The sequence below is a fragment of the Neopsephotus bourkii genome, unplaced genomic scaffold (assembly GCF_033783945.1).
Source record: "Neopsephotus bourkii isolate Nb327-2 ecotype Australia unplaced genomic scaffold, CSIRO-AGI_Nbou_v1 NB_593, whole genome shotgun sequence".
Lineage (NCBI taxonomy): Eukaryota > Metazoa > Chordata > Aves > Psittaciformes > Psittacidae > Neopsephotus > Neopsephotus bourkii.
The window spans coordinates 2386773-2406410 of record NW_026901094.1 but is presented as its reverse complement, the minus strand read 5'-3'; the positions used below and the strand labels follow the sequence as shown (position 1 = coordinate 2406410).

Sequence of the window (19638 nt, the reverse complement as noted above, 5' to 3'; positions counted from 1 at the left end):
ATCCCATTTCTGACCTAAGGGAGGAGCTGTTACACAGGATCCCATCCGTGAGCTCTAGCATCGCCTTCCCATCATCATGTATTTGAATTGTTACCCATACATCATAATTCCCCATAGCAGAGAACTCAGAGTTCCTCATGCAATAGAAATAAATGTCCACTTCTTAAACATTTGTTTGAATTGGGTAGGAAAAATGTACTAGAGTGAAATATGTATTATCCGTGTACTCACTGCTGAGGGTTTCAGACTGCCAAAAACACATAATCAAAAAGGATTCCTGTTTCCAAATGACACCGATCATTTCTCCCTCAAAGGCTATTGTATGTGGCACTGTGGGAGTTCTGAGAAGTGAAAATACATTTATTTAATAAGAAAAAAATAGTGTTGTCAGAGTATTATTTGATTGTGTCTATTTCGAGAAAAAAAGGCTGAATCAATACCACACATACTTGTTGCTTTAAAGCGGAGAATTTCACTGTGGCAAAACCAATGATAAGACTCATTTATTCATCTCCTGAAGTCATCCAGGCTATTGTCACTAAATGCAGATTTGTCATCATGACTGGCACGGTGAGTGTTGGGGTGGGATTTGGGCAGAAGGGTATTACCAAGAGGTGAAACCAGAAAGACCTAAACATTTATGAGGGAATTGCAATGAAGGGGCAGAAGGCAGATGTGAAATTCTTTCAACCCTGTATAACAGAAACACAACTTTTCTGAGAACATAGTTTTAGACCATTTTCTTACAGCAAAACTTGGTTTAGAAGCCTTAGGAAAACAAAACCAGCCTCAGAATAACTTTGCAATTCTTTTTTAGCCTAATTATCAGAGAGCAGTTGGCCTTCCCATGACCCCAGCACCCTTTGGGCTGGATCACTGTGCTCAACAAGACACTGCTCAGGTTTAACACACCAGCTTATGAGTTTTTTATTTTGCTTTCAGCTTTCTGAAAGGTTTCCAAAAGTACCAGGCAAGGAAATGAAATCTTCATCTCAAGGAAAAGATCCCTTTCCAAAACTGTTAATCTTTCCTTATGACATGCTTTGGAATACAGACGTATCCAGAGGGGGTTTATTCAGCAATATGCTGCTCTTGTAAGTGATCAAACTGGGGTTTATTACAGTGGTACATATGTTAACAATAATTCAAGCTTTTATTGACCCTGTTTCACCACCACAGCTGCTCTTGGTTTTCCTCATGGCCCCACCCAGTGCCACTTGGAACACCAGCAGACACATGTACATATTGCAGGGAGTGATGCTTTGTGCTGTTATTGAAGAACCAGGCTTCCTCTAGCATGCAACAATCGTAAACTCATGACTACACATTTCCTAGCTGTCACTGCATTACATCCATATATGCTGGAATCAGCAGAATCAGAAAACAGATTGGGTTTCTGTGTATCACTTCTAATTAATTTTTGCATTACAGAGCCTCTAGATGATCCAGCCACATGTAGGTCAGTATGTCTTAACTTGAATTGAAATATCTATGAATTAGATCTCTGAATTATTATAACAATATGGGCCTTAGCAGCATGAACAAAATACTCTACTCACTGTTAGGCCAACATTGGTACTAACTGAAAATACAGAACATGTTACAAGTCCAGAGGAGGAGAAGCTCCCACAGCTTTCACAGCTCTCTTGCTGGATGAAGCAGACCCGAAGAGGGAGTCACTATGAGCTATAAAATCTGTGACTCTGCATCAGCAACTTGATGGACATGGTGGCTGCGTGCTGTGTGTAGCTGGGTTTGTTGGAACATGAATCTGGCTATGGGTATCAATGTGTCAAGCCTCTCTGGGTCTTCCCATCTTTGACACATATGATATTATATTTATATATATATACACATATATATATAAATAACAGAATAAGATGATGGCACCCCATAAAGAGAGGGGAGTGTCCAATAGTTTGCATCCCAGACTGTGGTTCCAAAACCATGTTTCTGCCACAGAGATCCCAAGTGACTTTGTGGAAAGTGCTCAGTGAGTTCTGACAGGGACATGACAAAGAAAAAGCCATCTCAGACCTAACTGTTCTGACAGAGTGGCAGTTAGACTGTACATACAGAGACCTGTGGCACGGAGCAGTAAGTTGGAGAAACAGCCAAACAAGCTTGGAAGTTCTTCCACAAATATTAGGTATTAACAATAAAGGAAAACAGAAAGGTTTTCAGGGGAAGAAAGTAATTTTTTTGCTTAAGCACTCTCGTTTGTCATCCCATCAGTGCTCCCCACCAAAATCAATTTAAACAGCTCAGGCTTGCTGGATTATGGCAAGATGAATTAAAAGCAAAAACGTTAATTCAGATCAATATCTCCTGTTGTAGTCCACTGTTAGTTAGACTTTAATCTTGATTTCACTTGTGGTGAAACCTCCTCTGGTCTGACATTGAAATTAAAGAAAAAACCCACCCCAAAACAGGGGCTGTGTGCATTAAATATAAAGATTAATCTAGCCTGAGGTCTGTATAACTCTGAGCAGCTCCCCTCTCTGTCACTTGGCCTGCCTTGTAACTGAGATGCTGTTTGACCTTGGTGTAATTGCTGCTGTCTGATGACAGGGCACTTCTGCCAACCAGATGGTCTGTATTGTGAGGCATGGCTATTTGATGAAGCTGTTCTTAAGTCATAAATAAAGGAGGAAACTGCTGCATGGGATCTATTCTTCCCATCAGCAGTTTAGCTTAGTGGTGATAAAAACGGGCATGGATTGAATTTGACATTTACATAAAAGAATCAACACAACAACCTATGCATCAGTTCAAACTTTTCTGTACCTTGGGGAGCCTGGAGGTTCTCTTAATAAGCACTTACTCCTTGTTAGATGGCGCAATGGACATGTCTCATTGATCTGGCACTTGGTGAAAAAATCCTGGTTAGTGTTTGTAAGTATCCAGAATAACCGCACCATATGAACTTTAAAGGCCTTACAGGTTTAAACAGCAAGGAAAATCCTGAGCAATTTTTCTTCTGCCTACACACAACTTTCTTTTTGCTCTGAGCCTCTCCAAAATGCTCCTTGACAAACTAATGGGTAAAAAGAATCTTAGACATTGGATGACAACATTTGAGAACCAAATTGCTGATGATCAGGTCTCAGGCAGTTCAAAAAGGCACTTTAAATGCTTGAACTTTCCAATAGAGCTATAAGGAAAGGTGCCAGAAAAGACAAAAAAACTTCTTCAAATGCAAAGCTGAAAACCCAGACTTCTGAATGTGCATGAAAACTGAACTCCCAAATGAAACTGCTTGCTTCTCTTAAGTGATAAAGAATAGCACTGAGCAGAAAAATATTTGCAGGCCTCAATAACAGACATCAATGTAGCCCATTTTAAACCATTAGAAACAATAGTTAAGTGAGTATGTTGCTAATGAAAACCAGAGGATGCATCATCATAGGTACATACAAGGATAACGTGGGGGTATTTTAAAGATGATAGAGAGTGTGGGTCTTCCTGAGAAAGAAAGGTTACAGATATCAGAGGCATTGAGCAAGAAAGCTCTCCACTTTCTCCATATCTGAACAGCACAAGGACAATGCCGAGGTCAGAGCACATACTTCTTCAGTTTTTCTAAATGCTTACAAAATACTTAGCAAAGTTGGGATTGTGGTGTGTGTAAAAAATGATGCCAGGAATCAGACATGCTGAGCATGGTTTATACATCCACAGCCTGAGTCTGAGGAGGGTAATGGCCTTCATTTTAAAGGAGCAAGAAATAGTCTTCCCATACATCCTGAAGGAGCCAGGATACCTAGAAAGATGCATTACTCTTATATTTCCTGCAAATATTTACTTGTTATTCCAAGAGAATACTACTTCACTGACACCTTGGTTCATGGTGCTCAGTATCTAGTTTGTTCTTTGTATTACACTCATGAAGAAATGCAAGAAAACTGTTTCTTATAATGCAATTTTCTAGTGCTTAAAAGAATGGGCCCAGACCTCATTCTGGGTCCAAGGCTGAAATAAAACCAGTTAGACCATTATGAAAAAGGTGTTTTGCAAGTATGACTGTAATTTCATGATGCCTGTAACTTCATGATGCCAGCAATACAAGATCTTGTAGGCACACAGGAGGACTCTAGTGTTGCATTGCCAAGTTGCTGCCCAGGCAAATTACACACACTTGTGTGATGTTGGTGCTAGAGATGGCCAGCACCACAGGAGGTGGGATACATTGGCAGACTTGAAGGCTGAGCAAAATCCCATTTGCACAAACTCATATATGATGGAAGAAAAATTAACCACCACCACCAACAGTAGCTTTTCCCATGCATCTGACCAGAGTAAGAATGCTTTTCACAGAGAACTGTGAAACGAAATGGGATGATCACGGGAAATATTCAGGTATAGTATGAGAATGACCAGCTCCTGACGTGGAAGTCAAATCTTCTAGCCTATGTAAGAAACATGCAGGAAGTACCATGGGCATCAATACACTCAAAATACTCTGTCTATGCTGGACAGCCTCACTCAAAAAAGTTGTGGTCAATGGCTCAATGTCCAAGCGGAGAAAATCCCCATTCCTGGCTATGCTCAAGGCCAGGCTGGATGGGGCTTGGAGCAACCTGCTCTAGTGGAACGTGTCCCTGCCCATGGCAGGGGGTTGGAACTCAGTGAGCTTTAAGGTCCCTTCAACCCAAACCAGTCTGTGACTCTATGATCACCTACCATACTGATGAATATGCTTCAGGAAAGTCTTTCAATTCAAATAGAACACCCAAAAATCTATCAGCCCACCAAGAGCTTTTTCCTTATAAATCAGTCCTATTGCAAAATGCCAAGTGACAAATGACCGGATTTTTAATGAAATCTGATGAAAGAATCTACTGCTCTTGCCCAGATTCCTATTCCTCAAGTATCATCCTAATTGATTCTGTACCTAGGCATAAATCCCCAGCCTGTACTTTGCACAAAGTCAGACCAGATGATGATAAATATGCCCTGTAGGTACAGATCTATAAATCTGAGTTCCAGAGCCACATTTACTATAGCAAAAGGCAAGGCACTAATTAATGTACAGCGGGTAAACTGTGTCTGCTTGTGATGGACGAGCACTGTGACAACACAGTAAAAGGAGTACAAACCACTCCTTTCAGGGAGGAAACTGCGAGTATTGACTGAGGCACGAAGCAAGCTCACTTGAAGTACTTCCAGAATGATCTACATACAGCATGTAGCCTAACAACACCTGAAGAGCTCCAAAACCAGCCACTATCTGCAACAGCACAGAGACCAGAGTCCCACTGAGTCTGGACAAAATCATAACAGGGAGAAGAGCAGTGTTTGTGCTAGAGGAAACGATGGAATTCATTAGAAGTGCAATGACAGTTCATATTCCTGGCAATGAATAACCAGTAAAATGGGGGTTTTGTTTGTGCGTTAGTTCACTATAAAGATCTTACAGCAAAATAAACACTGAACATTGAGAAACAGCTTACAGTGATGAACTCTGGAAAATCCAACCTCTTTTACAAGGGAATACCAAAGCAGATTTTAAACATTTGGCAGCTTATCAGAAGCTAGAAGAAGATTAACTATGTGAGTGAAAAATCAGTCCAAGAAACCAGAAACAGCTTTTCACAATGAAGGGAAGCCAATGAGGAACACTCTAAAAAGCATTTGGAAAGAAATGTTAAGATCATTTCACTCTTAGGAAAAGGATCATTGAAGCAAGAGGAATTTGAATTCCTTTTGGAAGTGTACAGGTTATTTACTAAGTTATTTGTAAGATTTTGAGAGAGTCTCAAAGTACCACCAGTATCAAGACTCTGACAGAGTACAGCTGCTCAGAATCGGGAACAAGTGTACCAGTACTCCCACTGGTACTATGGGTAGTAAGCAGTATTCATAACCCCTTGTAGGTGGAGGAGAAAATGAGAGCAATAGATGTTTTTCAAGGTACTAGCAGTAGGATTTGTTAAATCAAATAAATGTTGATTGTTATCAAGAATCAGTACAGTATGCGGCACTCCCTGAACAACGGAGTAACCACAGCTAAGGGAACACCAGCTTCTACTTCACAGAGAAGCCACCAAAAGTGCGTTTAGCCTGAACAAGACCCAGTATTATTAAATAGAGGCTGCTCTTCCTCACTGTGGTATGTCATACCCACAGCAACCGAGGTGAGGAAAGGCTTCCTTCTGGGTGCAGCACAGAATAAAATATTCACTGCCACTGATGTTATTGAAGAAGTGACAGCATGAACAGTCTGGCTTTCCAGCTCGGTATTCAACTCCAAATGTGATCAACATCTTCCATTTCCTACATTCCCATGGAAATTCCAAAGTCTACAGACTCTGCTTGAAACATCTGTATTTGAAGTCAAGTGTTTCCCTTCCCCTTCAGTGCTGGGTGATCCCTGCACACCTCTGTGCACTTTCCTAGGGGAGTTGTGAAGCACAAGTGGAGCTCACAACACACTTCATGTTTTCAGACCTGAATTACCATGGACACTAAACTATATTACTGTGACTGCATGGTGCAATAGCTTTTAGAGCCCCAAAGATAATCAAAGGTTCCTGGTAAAACCTTGAACTTGCTGTATTCCTTTTAAGGAATTTTAATTTTTTCACTGGAGTAAGCTTAGGCATTACACAGATTTCAGACACACTTCTTCACATGCTAGGGGAAAAAAAAGAGAAGGGAAGTGAAGCCAAAACCTCACTGACTTGTTTCTGGCTGCTCTCAACCATAGGAATTCCCCAATCACAAAAACGCTCTGCTCTAGCTAAGGAAGTGATGTTGATTAGGGAAAAAAAGTTCCAGATGTTAACTGACAGCAATATCAAGAGAAAGGGAAAGTGGAAGAGAGAGAAGGCATGCGAGGTGACCCTGCCCTGAGCAGCACCACAGCCAGAGCCTTGTACCCTCTCTTGCTGGGATGCAGCCAAACCCTGGATAGCACACCATTCTGTTCTCCTTCCTCCTCCAGGCAGTAACTAGAGTCTTTCCAGTTTAACCCCATCAATTCTTTATATCCTTTCTGATTTCATTATTAGGTAAACTTAGAAATAAATCAGAATGAAAGTTATAGTAGGAAAAAGCAGAACCGTGTATTTTTCTTCACAATTCCCATACAATTTCTTCTTTAAATCCTTATTGGGACAGTGTCTCTGAGATGCAGAGGTACCTCAGAAGGCATAGATGGGGTTAAAATACAAGTTCTTCAAGAGAAGACACTGCAGTCATAGTGAAGACAGATGTCTTGGTTCTTTGTATAGTTAGGTAATGTGATTTAACTCTTTGTGGGCTCTGGAAAATGGCCAAAGTAAACCAGCTGCTCAGCTCTCTAGGGTGAACTAACAGTGCTCATTTGGAGTTCTTCCATTCATCACATTTGTACTTCACTACCTCTCAGAACAATGCTATTTAAATTAGATATTGAGGGAAAACAAAGGAAAGGCCATAAAAGTCTGCATGTGTTCCTAAGATTAAGATTTGTCTTACTTTCTTCCTACTGGAAAAATATCCATTATGGGAAAAACCTGCTTCCTGTTGCAGACTACTGCACTGATATTAAGCCCAACCAGAAACTAAGTAAGCTCCTGGGGCAAGATCTCACCTACTTATTTATCAGTTCACAATCTAGATAATTCTGTCCCTTCCCAAGAGAAAAATCTGTGGTTTTCAAAGTTTTTCAAAATCTGGGGCCTTTCTGTTAATGACAAAGTCATAGGAACACTACAGTTGGAAAGATTCTAGTCCAGCCTCCCCACTCAGAGCAGGATCAAACTGGGGAGGCTGCTCAGAGCCTTGCCCAGTCATACTGTCAGTATCTCTAAGGGCTGAGGCTTCATAAGGAAGCTCTCTGGGCAAACTGTTCCACTGTTCAGTGACATGGTAAAAATACTGGGAATTCTACTCAAACATAAGAAAAAAGTATGTCAGTTTGTGTCCATTGCCTCCCAAAGCATAAGCTATACTTTTTTCCTTTCTGAAATGTTCTGACAGATGAGCCCTACATTCACAGAAGAGCCTTAGGAAGGAAATTAGCATACCCTATGGAGGAGGCATTTCTGCCCTACTCCCAGCATATGTGAAAATTAACATATGGCTACAGATTGGAACAAGGGAACTCATGGGGCTGTTTTCTCCAAGTCACAAAACCCAACTCCTCCATGTCTTGCAGAAATCTGCTCCGGTTGAGTCTTCTCGCTCTGTCTGCTTGTTACTAATATGCAATTGCTACACTGGAACCAAACTGTACAAAATGTTATCAGTTCCTGCTTGAGCACAGTGCCCTATATACGCGTAGGGAGACCTGTCAAGTATTGTAAAGGCTGCTTTAACAATGTCAAGCTGTTTGAACTGGGGTCCTTTGCTGGCCTCTTGCTTTCCCTTCCAGTGCATAGGAGGGACTGTCCAATTCTATATTCTCTGACCAATGCATGGTCAACACAATACGAAAACACAAATGAGTTGCTTAATGCAAAGAGATACCAGGGAGCATGTGCATAACAGGCACTTAACCACTTGGCAGTCTGGGGAGCAGCAAAACTCTCACAACTCATTAGGAGAGATTACAAAATCTTTCTTTGGCACTTTAGCAGCAGAGTGGAATGAGGAGATGAAATTTTCAACTCCAGTTCCGCTAAGTTATTAAATAATCCTTACAAAGGTTCTCACTGCTGTTCCTTAGCACCATCTATCCAGGAATGTCAATGTCTCCCATACCTTCCCAGAGTCTGACTGAGAAAGGCAACCTGCCTCTCATTTTATCCTGACAGTGCTCACGTATTGCAAGCTGAGGCACAAAGAGATGAAATTACCATCCAGTAGTGTGGCCAGGGTTAACAGTAACACAATGGTGCTGAAACCAAATAATTTATCCAACAATGCCAATTGCATTTACTGTTATTAATTTTTGCATCACACGAGTGATGTGGATGCAATTGTGCCCTGTCATTTAAGACTGAAAACAGACAAGTGGAGGATACTGAGAGTCATAGGAAAGGCTTTGCAATCCTTTCAGAAGAACTGCCCAGAGCTAAGCTCAACAACTCACTGGAGAACAAACTGCAGGGAGTCATTATGAACTGGCAGAAGGGATGGACAGGATGACCTAATAGGTTTATTCCATCTCTGATTTCTGTGGTTGCGTAATTCCACCCTGATATGAGACCAGGGAGTTGACAGTTACATCTGCAGTTTCTCCTGAAGTTACTGACCCTGCCCATGGAGTACACCAAATATTTAAGTGAAAAACATCACATATGCAGAGGAACTGAGGGGGTGTATCCAATTTGGGTTAATAATACTTCTTAAACACTGTAAATGGGAATGAAGATGCAATGACAGGAAAGACTGGTCTTGGTTTAAAAGCACATTGAAGATGTGACCAGATGATATTAAGCAGAAAGATGCCTTATTAAGTTTAGCAGCAAATATGACTTAATATTGCTACAAAGCCACAAATAAAGGTTTTGAAATCTTGTGTTTTCTTCAGCATATAGAAGAAAACGCCTCGTCCAAAGCAGAATTTGTTTCCACCATTTCAGAACTCTGCTCCTGCAGGTGTCCTTGGGCACTCTTATTTTCTAAAGTGTTTTTAAAATTAAAAAATAATAAAACTGTAATGGTGCTTTCTTGGCTATGGGAATCAGAACAGTTATGAAAGAGCCATAAAGCAGCCTTTCTCTTTTAGCTGCCAACAACTCCAGAAACATGTTTGCTGGAACTCTGACCCCTTACATAGAAAACATTAAAATAACTGAAACTTGATACGATTAACTGGTATTAGATTCAAAGGTTGGGAGGCCAACTGGCTTTTATGATCTATTTCTTGGTACTTGCATACTAATGGAAATACTCCAAACTTTTGAAAAATATATTCCAGATAGGCTGACTGGTAACTCAGTTTGTAAAGCAACTGCTTCAGCAACTGCTCGTCCTGTCTGCGAGGAATGAAAACCAGACAGACATCACATCTCTGCTGCTGCACACCCAAGGAATGTTTTCTTTCTGCATCCAGCTTTCCCTCAGAATCTATTAACAATGGCAATATTTGAAGTGTTACGGATAAAGCTTTCATTGCGCTTCTCAAACTACTAGTATCACAGCTGTAACATTTCCCAAAGCTTCTCATTCCCTGGCTTAATATTAGAAGTAGTACATAAATCTCCTTCTAAAACAGACAGCCTTCAGCTACAGCCTGTTCTACATGATACACTCTTTCTGCATGATGGAAAAAGGGGATGTGGGCCAGAGTAATAACTGTGGCAGAAGAATGATGGCTCAAGTTTGTGAAGCTATTAAATTTGTAATGCTTATGAATTCCTTCCACCTGTGTTAGAAAGGGAACTGCCACTGATAGCCACAGAATTAAAGTAGACAGAAGGTTGACTTGGGTCTCACTAGCCAAAGGACTAACAGAACTGTGTGCTGTAAATTTTCAGCATGGTGTATCAGATTGAGAAACGTCCCTAGAAAATTTCACCCAGCTAGAATGTGAGTGCTGGTGAATGCTTCAGAACCATTAGATCTGTGCTGCTCCAGCCTCAGCAAGGCTTTTCTGATATAGCTGCTGATTATCTCACCCTTTTTCTTCACCAAGGTCCCCAGGGATCACACAAAGCTCCAGTTGCCTTAACTTGCTCCTACAATTCTGGACCATGCTCTATGATACTAAATGACAGCCAGACAACAGAGTTACTTCTGATTAAAGGTGGTGTAATTGAGAAAAGATTGTGTATTTAGGGAATTACTTAAGATCATAAGTACTTACAGACTACAGATGCGGTAGCTACTTCCCTCACAGAAACATACCAACATGGCTTTCTTCATGCCCATGTACTTCACCATGTAAATCATCACGTAAGCCTTTGTGACCAGGATCAAAACTCACTACAAACATGATCAGAGCAGGATCTTCACTTCTGTTTTTGGCGAATGACAGGATTACTTCATACACTCATAACAAACCATGTACCTTACCTTACCATGGCAACCCCAGACAGAAAACACTGCCTTACAGAATAGCACTAACCAGTGTCAAATCATGCTTCAGGAACAATTTGTTTCCCGGTTTCCAACCACATAGTTATCATTGATCACTATGGAACATTATTTATTGCTTTTCTCTGTTACACATTTGTCACTTATTATTTTGATGTTCTTCATAGTAGCAGAAAAGGAACAGAAGAGAAAGAGTGGTGGTTTCTATTGGGCAGTTTAATCAACTGAGGAAGCACGTGCATTGACACCAGAATTCCTTATGCCTACCTCAATATTCGGTCAATATAGAATGTACAGATACTTTTTATCACTAAATACCTGTTCAAAGTGTGTACACTGAAATTACCAATTCTCTTTTTGAAAAGTCTTCTGTAAGGAGTGTTTGTGGGCTAGAAGGGACAGACTTACATTTGAGTACACTGAAGAGCACTCTTCACATTAAGAGTCCAATTTATGTTGATAAAAACAGTGGAAGAAACAGTAAAACAGTAAAACACTGTAATACTGTAGCATTTAAAGACTTGAAGAATGAAGATCCCATTTAAAATAGCATAATCATATACAGAAATACAGAATTCTGAGTGGACAACAAGAACAAAAAGGAAAACCAATGAGACAAAAGGTCATTTAAGTTGTCTCTAAAATACACTAGCTCCTTGAGGACTGCATAGTGGAGATTTCACCTGTGTCTACACAAACAGAATTACTGACACGAGAAAGACTACTTAGAAAGCAGATGTTTTATATTACCTATTTAAAAAACAAATCTGGGAGGATTTAACAGATTTCATTGACATCAGGATTTGGCTCAATACAATTGAATAAACTACAAACGTGCCCTACACTCCACACAGCAATTGTTGCCTGGAGAATTTGCATCAAACACACTAGACAATGCAATAAACTTTCTTTTAGAAGTATAAAAATGCAGCTAATAGATCTATGATTTCTGGATCACCACAGCCCATGAGTGTTTTACAAGATCAGAATAAATGATTCTCTTACAGCTGGGGACTGTTGTTGGCCACCACTGGGGCGTGTACATGGAAAGAGGCTTTGGGGTCCATCCCACATCCTGCAATCCTATAAAATCACTATAGAATAGGAAGGACATTCATTTTTAAAGATCACAGACTATTTGCTGCATAACCACCCAAGACACAACTTTGTATTCAATTATGGCAAACTAAAAGAAGGAGGAGGAATAAAACCAATACTTAGTTTTACATTTTAAAATGTATATTGAAGCTAAAAGACACATTGACTGTTTGCATTACACTGCTCTAAAGGACATTTTAAAGCTGGATGCAGCTGGGTCTCATACATGTCTTCACTAGCAACACTAAGTTCTTTCTCCTGGTTCATACTGAGTCACTCCACCAGGCTAAGGAACGACTTGCTCTTCATAAGTATTGGCCATCTCAAGAAAGTCAGCTGGAAATTCAGAAACTGAAATGTAAAACTTTCTCTTCATACAAGACTAAGAGCTTGCAACTGCTTCTCACCAGGGGCTCTTGGGACATTACCCTAAGCAAACCACCAAAGCTTTATGTTAAAACAAAATCCAAATCTTGGCACTGCAATTGTTAGTAATTTTCAGAAGACCACCAAGTGCACAGTGAACTGGTGAATCCTGGTGTGAAACTGTGGCCATAACTTTAAGGAATAGAAAGTCCGAGATTCTACCAAATGCTACCACTGTCTGTAACTCCTAATGCTATGCAAACAAACTGATTGCATTGTAAGAAAATGTGAAGGAAATAAAGTTCATCACCAATGAAGGAGCAAAGATGATGATGAAATCAGATGCATTCTGAAGGTAAAATAGTCAAGATATTACAAGTTATGGAATGCTGCAGGCATGCCTTGCAATGCCACATCTGCATCTCCAAAGCTGATTTGTACCTTAAGAGGCTCTTGAGGGAGAATGAGTTGGATTTAAGGAGCTTTATCTGCTTTTGCTTTGAATTTTTCTGTTTGCTTCAACAATGGTCATTTAAGATAAGGCCTAGTGATTCGGTGATGTGAACTGACAAGGGGAAGTGACAAGAAAACAAATTTATAATCACAGCAAGTATTAAAGCAAAGTATGAAAAAAATACTATCTTTGCTCCATTTGTGGTGTATCACATCAACCAGACAACAGCCTTGTTAAGTATCTGCACACCATGTACAGCAGAGCTCTTCAACTCCCATATATTTGGTATATTCAGAGAGATAAACAGAAGTGCAGATTGTTTTGTCTCCAGTGTTTTTTTTAAAGATAATATTGCAATCTAACTTTTCAATCTGAACTAATTACAGCGATGCTGGGGTTTTGTTTGTGCATGCATGCGCTCCTTCCTTTGTGGGAATCTTTAAGAGTGTAAAAGCTCCTATAACTGGTAAGCAGACAGATAAAAAGAAACTGGGATCCCTCAGATTAGACAGAAATGTTTTAAACCCTTAAAGAGGTGAAACTGAATGGAATTCATGAATGGATTACTACAGCTCTTTGAGTAATCAATTCCAATCGCTATTAATAATATAACTTTCCCTTCAAAGAATTACTTTCACCTTATAAAGTCAAAGCTTGTAACCTCCTTAATCTTTACTACAGCCTGCAACAATTACTATTAGGCATAGAGGATCTACAAATTGGAAGCTCTGTGCCATTATCTCTTTTTCCAACATACTCTTTTGACGATCATAAATAACTCTAAAATTATCATAAAAATTAATAGTACTACAGTTAAAGAAAATTATTATGTAAAGGTTTATGAATTTTGCAGCCATTAATAGACATAAGTCAATGAGCCATAGGCTTTCCAGAATATGATATCAGATATTTTTCCACCAACAAAACTTTCAGAGTTCCAAATCCTTCAGAGGTCACCAACTTCAAAAATAGAATAGAAAGTTACTGTTTAATACTAATGTGAGTAAAAATGAAACAGAAGTATTACAGCAGGTATTATGCATAGCAATTGGAACAGCCCAGTAAAACAAGATAAGGAAATCTACCTCGTCACCAACTTGGAATGGAGGAAGCAAAACCAGAATATTCAAGAAAAGATGCATTTTGAACACTCTCTGCATATTTTAAATTCAGAACTACTCAGAGTCGTAGCTTTAAGCTAGAAGGGAAAGTTAGGCTCAGGGCTTATAGACACCAAGTCATAGAGAAATTCATCATACCCCTCGGAAACAGGTTCCAAAAAAGGTTACTGTCAAGAATGTGCATTTTGACAACCACAAATAAAGCTGTTCTCCCATTCCATTACTCTTATGCTGTATGCCTGGGATGCTTCAAGCTCTCAGCAAAAATGTCGAGGAAGCATGACTCCTGCAGTAACACCAGCCTTTGGTTTTGTCAGTCATGTTTTAAAGAAACGCAAACACCTGAGGTTTTGAAATGACAAAGAGAGCTCCCCACAGCACAGGAAACAAGTATGCATCAGCCGTCTTAATGGAATAAATGTTGGGGGTTTTTAATCTTTTCCCTCTAGTCTGAAGATGATCATATTTCCTCTTGAATGCTAATGGCCAATTTTGTGACTTAAACAGGTACAAACTCCTGTACAGTACAATTCACTGACATGAACTGATGAGCAGGACCCAGTGGACATCACATTGCACTGCTTCTCATGTTGTGGCCTTAAGAACAAGCATTTATTCACACTTTCTCATGCTATTGCTACTTATTTTCAAAGTAAAATTCAGTGAAAGCTTCCTTCCATATATGGCTTTGCTTTTGGGTGTTGCAACAGCAGAAGACTGAAGGCTCCCACAACCTTATTTATAATCACGGACAAGACAAATATACTGGCTTTAGAGAATATCAGAAATAACAGAATCCTAATTAAAAGTAGCACCCAAATTGTCAGATATATCACATATTGGACGCAATCAAGACAGTAAAGATAAATGCCTTGAAAGAAAAAGTTCCAGGAAAATTTTACTGATTTCTTTACTAATCCTAGAAGTAATTCAACAGTTGACATAGTCTTCATGATCAATACGTTCAGTCCTGAAGTTATGCTATAAACCAGGTTCTACAACTCTTTAGTTAATGAATACGATAATACAGGCAAGGGAAAAAAAAAAGATCTTTACCTTGTAAGGCCTTAGAATTCCTTGAGGTGCAGATCCTTTTGTAGCTTGCAGTGTTTGCATGTCATGTGAGACCTAAAGATCAGAATAAACATATTGCTACAGCTAACAATGATGGTTATTTATATGTTGATGAGAACTTGTTACTAGTTCTTAAGACAGATCAAGACTCTTCCTCTTGTAAAACATTCTGTACTGTTCACTTTAATGGGAACTACTCAGCCACTTTCAAAACAATATAAAAGCTTCAGATCCTCTAAATTGATTTTCAAAAGCATTCAGCATCCTGAAGTCACCTTGTCTTCTTTGCCAAAATAAGGCAAATATTACTGATTGGTGTAGCAATTTTAAAAGATTAAGTATATCTGTGAGATAAAAAAAGCTATACTTTGAAAATTATAAACAAGGAAGTGTTTAACTAAGTGCCAGCCATGTAATACTGTAGGCTACAAAGCCACTGATATTAAAATAGTGGACATATTATTTACATTTTGTAGCATACATGTTAATATTTTAGGGTACGAAACTCCTTGCACATAAGAAAGTTTAAAGCATGTTGAAAAAAACTGTAATTTAAATAGTCATCCTTGTATTTGGTAAAAATAAACCCTTCTCACTACTGATGAGCAATGAAAATGAGAAAGGTTAGCTCTTCTACCCAGTAATCCCTTATTTCCTACTTGAAAATCATTAAGACATACATAACTTAAAGCACACAACAAGCTGATTACTAGGAAGGTATTTAATTGTGTGCTTATGTCCTATCAAAAAAGAGCTTGATAAGTGACACTACATTGTAGGATGCTGGATTTAAAGGCGATTAAGTGCTTATTTTAGCAGCATTTCCACATCAGCACTGAAAAACATTTGGCAATTAAAAGATCTTGAGAAAGCCTCAAGACTATTCTATAACACATGATATAATATAGCAGTGGCATGCAAGAAAAAAAAAATCAATTTGAGATCCGCTTCCGAAGGCAGATGATAAGAATCATCCACAAGGAAACAGGTAACGGCTGATATGACCTCCTTACCTTGTTAGAATTACAATTACGAAAAAATCAGATACTGCATCTTAAACATAGTTACACATTCCAATTTCACATGTACATTTTAATGGTAAAGCACTAAAGACAAAAGATAAAAATGGCTTCACTTTGAAAAGGAAAAAAGAACCAAGCCCAAACCCCCCATGTCCCAAGAGTCAAGTTAAAGATTCAGAAGTCAGGGCTAGGAGGGAAGAGGAAGATAAATAATTTAGCACTCAGCACAACTAAAGGCTGTCACTCTGCCAACTCTAAGAGAAATGAAAAGGTTTACACGGATCCTGAGAGATTTTACAAAACCTCCAGGGAGCTGAAAAAATAAATCCAGAACAAGAGTTCTGAAGTATGCCACATAAATAGCTTCTAAAGGCACTGATTAGACTGTAAGAATAACGGCATAGAAAGATTCCTTTAGTTCAAAATCAGACTGTTCTCTGGCATTATGTTTGCCCTCCTGTATCATCACCAGCTGCATCAGCAGCAGGGCTGCCTGTCTTTTTTCAGACGCATCACCTTGTCAGAAGCCAGGGAAGATGCTTACGGAAGAGCAAGACATATCGGTATCATTTTAAATGATATGGCTAAGCCTGTGCTTGGCATTAAATGTACAAGCACTGCACACATTTTCATGTGTAAAGACCAATTTTGATCCCTTGAAGTTGAGTAATTTTGGTGCTTTGTGGTGTCAATATTCATGGCTGAACGTAAGACAATTAAGCAAATAAAAATCCCTGTAAGCCTTGGCCGCTCTTTGCAGGATGGAGGAGTGTAGGGAGGAAGAAAGGGGAAGCTTCACATTATTTCCTTCTACCTTAAAATTAATTTTTTGCTCTTATTGTTTGAATTGAAGTAAGAATCTATAACAGGGCCTTTCAATCCCATAAAAGCAAGAGTTAAACTGCAATACCTGCAACTATAAAAAAATTAATTCCATATCATCATCACGTTTTACTTCAAACTAAGATGTAACCTTGTACTTCATTGCTCAGACAATGTTAACTGTAGGAGAATCACAGAAAGGAACTAAGTTCATTTAAGACATAAAGCAATTTTGAATTGCATTGATTACAGTGATCAGTCTATCACTTTAATGTCATTTCTGCTGGCATTTATTAAAAAGACATACATGTGACAACCCACTGATCCTTAACACTGCAGCTGAGATAAAAAGTCTATTTGCAAAGGAAAATTACTTCTTTAATTAGAAACGGAGTATCATTTTCCCTTTCCTTTGTTAGAACTTCAGCAGCCACAGATCAAATACATCATGGGAGGGGTTGCAGAATCTGCCATCTAGTTTCATTTCAAAGTCTTTGCAGTTAATCATTCAAAGTTGTAGGAATAAGCATCTGAGGTGGGGAAGGAAACGTGTCTATCCCCCCATACGGAGGCACTCCAACACATTGCTGCTTAGGAGAGGCTTCAGAAGTGAGAGCTTCTTATTACTAATTAGTAAGGATTCAATTTCAGGCACAAGCTCTTCCCTGTGAGGGTGCTGAGGCGCTGGCACAGGGTGCCCAGAGAAGCTGCGGCTGCCCCATCCCTAGCAGTGCTCAAGGCCAGGTTGGACACAGGGGCTTGGAGCAAGCTGCTCCAGTGGAAGGGGTGCCTGGCTGTGGCAGGGGTTGGAGCTGGAGGAGCTTTAAGTCCCCTTCCAACCCAAACCAGGCTGGGATTTTATGATTCTTGGTGGATGCTGCCATAAGACTGGTGTTCAGGGGACAGGGTCACTACTGCTTGTTTTATCTTATACTGAACTTGAAAAGCATGGCATTCAACAGATATGGGCTTAATTTCTTTAAATTTTCAGAATGAAAATCACAAACTGTGCAGGTAAATCTACACGCTCCTGTGTCTTCTTATAGCACATGGAATTAATTCTGGATAGTTAACTCTTACTCTATTTTCCCCATCAGTTAAAATAAGAACGATTCAATGCAGTGCTGATTTCTTAGCTGAATACAAAGTCTATTTAACAATTATCCAGACTGAATGATTCATTACAACAAAGGTCTTCAGGACCTTGAATTATTTAGATTCTTTTGTGCAGTATATAACCCTTAGGATTTACTTAAATTGCTGCCTACAAATGAACTACCAGTAACTCATCATCTAGCCATGAAAATAACTCAATTGAACTGTGGGTAGATATTTAATTGCCTTCACAATGTTTGTACAGTATTTGTCTATAAAGCTTTAGATAATATTGCCTTTATTCATCTGAGTAAACTATCAATTCCCTTACAACAATAGACAAAAATCTGCATTCCTGTTTTAACTTTCCCCAGGGTACAAATTAAAACTTTCAGGTGGCAGATCTTTACTTTATTTGGCTATAAACTCTCTTTATGGCAATGCAAGTTGTCACAGATGATGGCTACTGGAATACTTAAGTGTTTACCTCCAGCCATTACATAGGGAACTGGAGCTGTGCACGAATTCCCTCTACAAGCTCTGAAAACTGAGCTCTCAGACATCCAGAAACGTACAATTCATTGGCTGTGATGATTCTTCATGGCAAAGAATGTTCATCTTTAACCAGACTCTACTGGTGAAACACTCAGCTGTTACCAAGCAGTAAAAGCAATTTCAGTTCGACTATGGCTATTTCACCTGTGATACAAATACAGCCCAAATTTGTAGTTCTGTTTGAAATAGCTCCGGATGACAAATGCAAAATAACAATTTACCTGTTGCAGGGTGAGGAAAGGAATGAGCACATGTGGAATTCGGGGTTTAATCCCTAAAACTGGGCTGGAAGATCTGAATTGGGATACTAGAATCCTGATTCTTCACCTGAAGCAGAGAATCTGGGCTCCCCAAGTTAAGGAGAAGTCTTGAGTCCTGGTATGTGTTAATGCTTGAGTGGTACAGTGACACAGAGCTATACATTCATAAAAAATCATTAAAAAAAGAGCCTAAATTAGCAGCTTCCATGTAAGGATATCACTTTGTCTAGAATGTGATGAAATTATGCCCAAATACTTCAGAAGTATGAAAAAGTTTCTATTTGGGATAGCAGAATGATTTGAGTGATTTTTGTATTATTGCTTTACAAAGTAAATGATGTATAGGAGCCTGGGACCATACAATATAACAACAGAAACCAGGAGTCTGAGATTGTGGAACTGCTGCTCTAAATAAGGAATACACTTGCTGTACTGAAAGAATTACTTACATGAAAAAAATAACGGCTAGAATATCATATCTGCTCCAACTTCAGAACCTAGTGTAGGATGATGCTAATATCAGCTAATAATATCAGGATCAAAGATGAGTGGAATAAAACTTCCAATTTTAGCTGCTCTTTATCTGCAGGTGTGAATGTATAATGAATTCTCGCCACTGGCTCCCTATTATAAATCCAATGATTTTGTACTCTACAACAGCAGTTTCTACAATTTTCTTCTGGCACAACCTGCTTGGAATACATGACAAAACAGCAGGGTGCCAAAACGGTTTTCTAAATGATCTACTTTGCAAGACAGCTTCCAAGTGCAACCCTGATGAATCTTATTACTCTCAGAATGGA

At 39.2% G+C, this 19638-nt stretch overlaps 1 long non-coding RNA gene across 1 annotated transcript in view; it reads right to left on the bottom strand.

Moving 5' to 3' along the window:
- LOC133211372 (uncharacterized) overlaps positions 1 to 19638 on the bottom strand; it is a 52972-nt gene that overhangs the window by 5727 nt on the left and 27607 nt on the right. The window contains exon 8 of the long non-coding RNA XR_009725187.1: positions 15064 to 15135. This is a non-coding gene — a long non-coding RNA (uncharacterized LOC133211372). The remainder of the gene's footprint in view (positions 1 to 15063; positions 15136 to 19638) is intronic.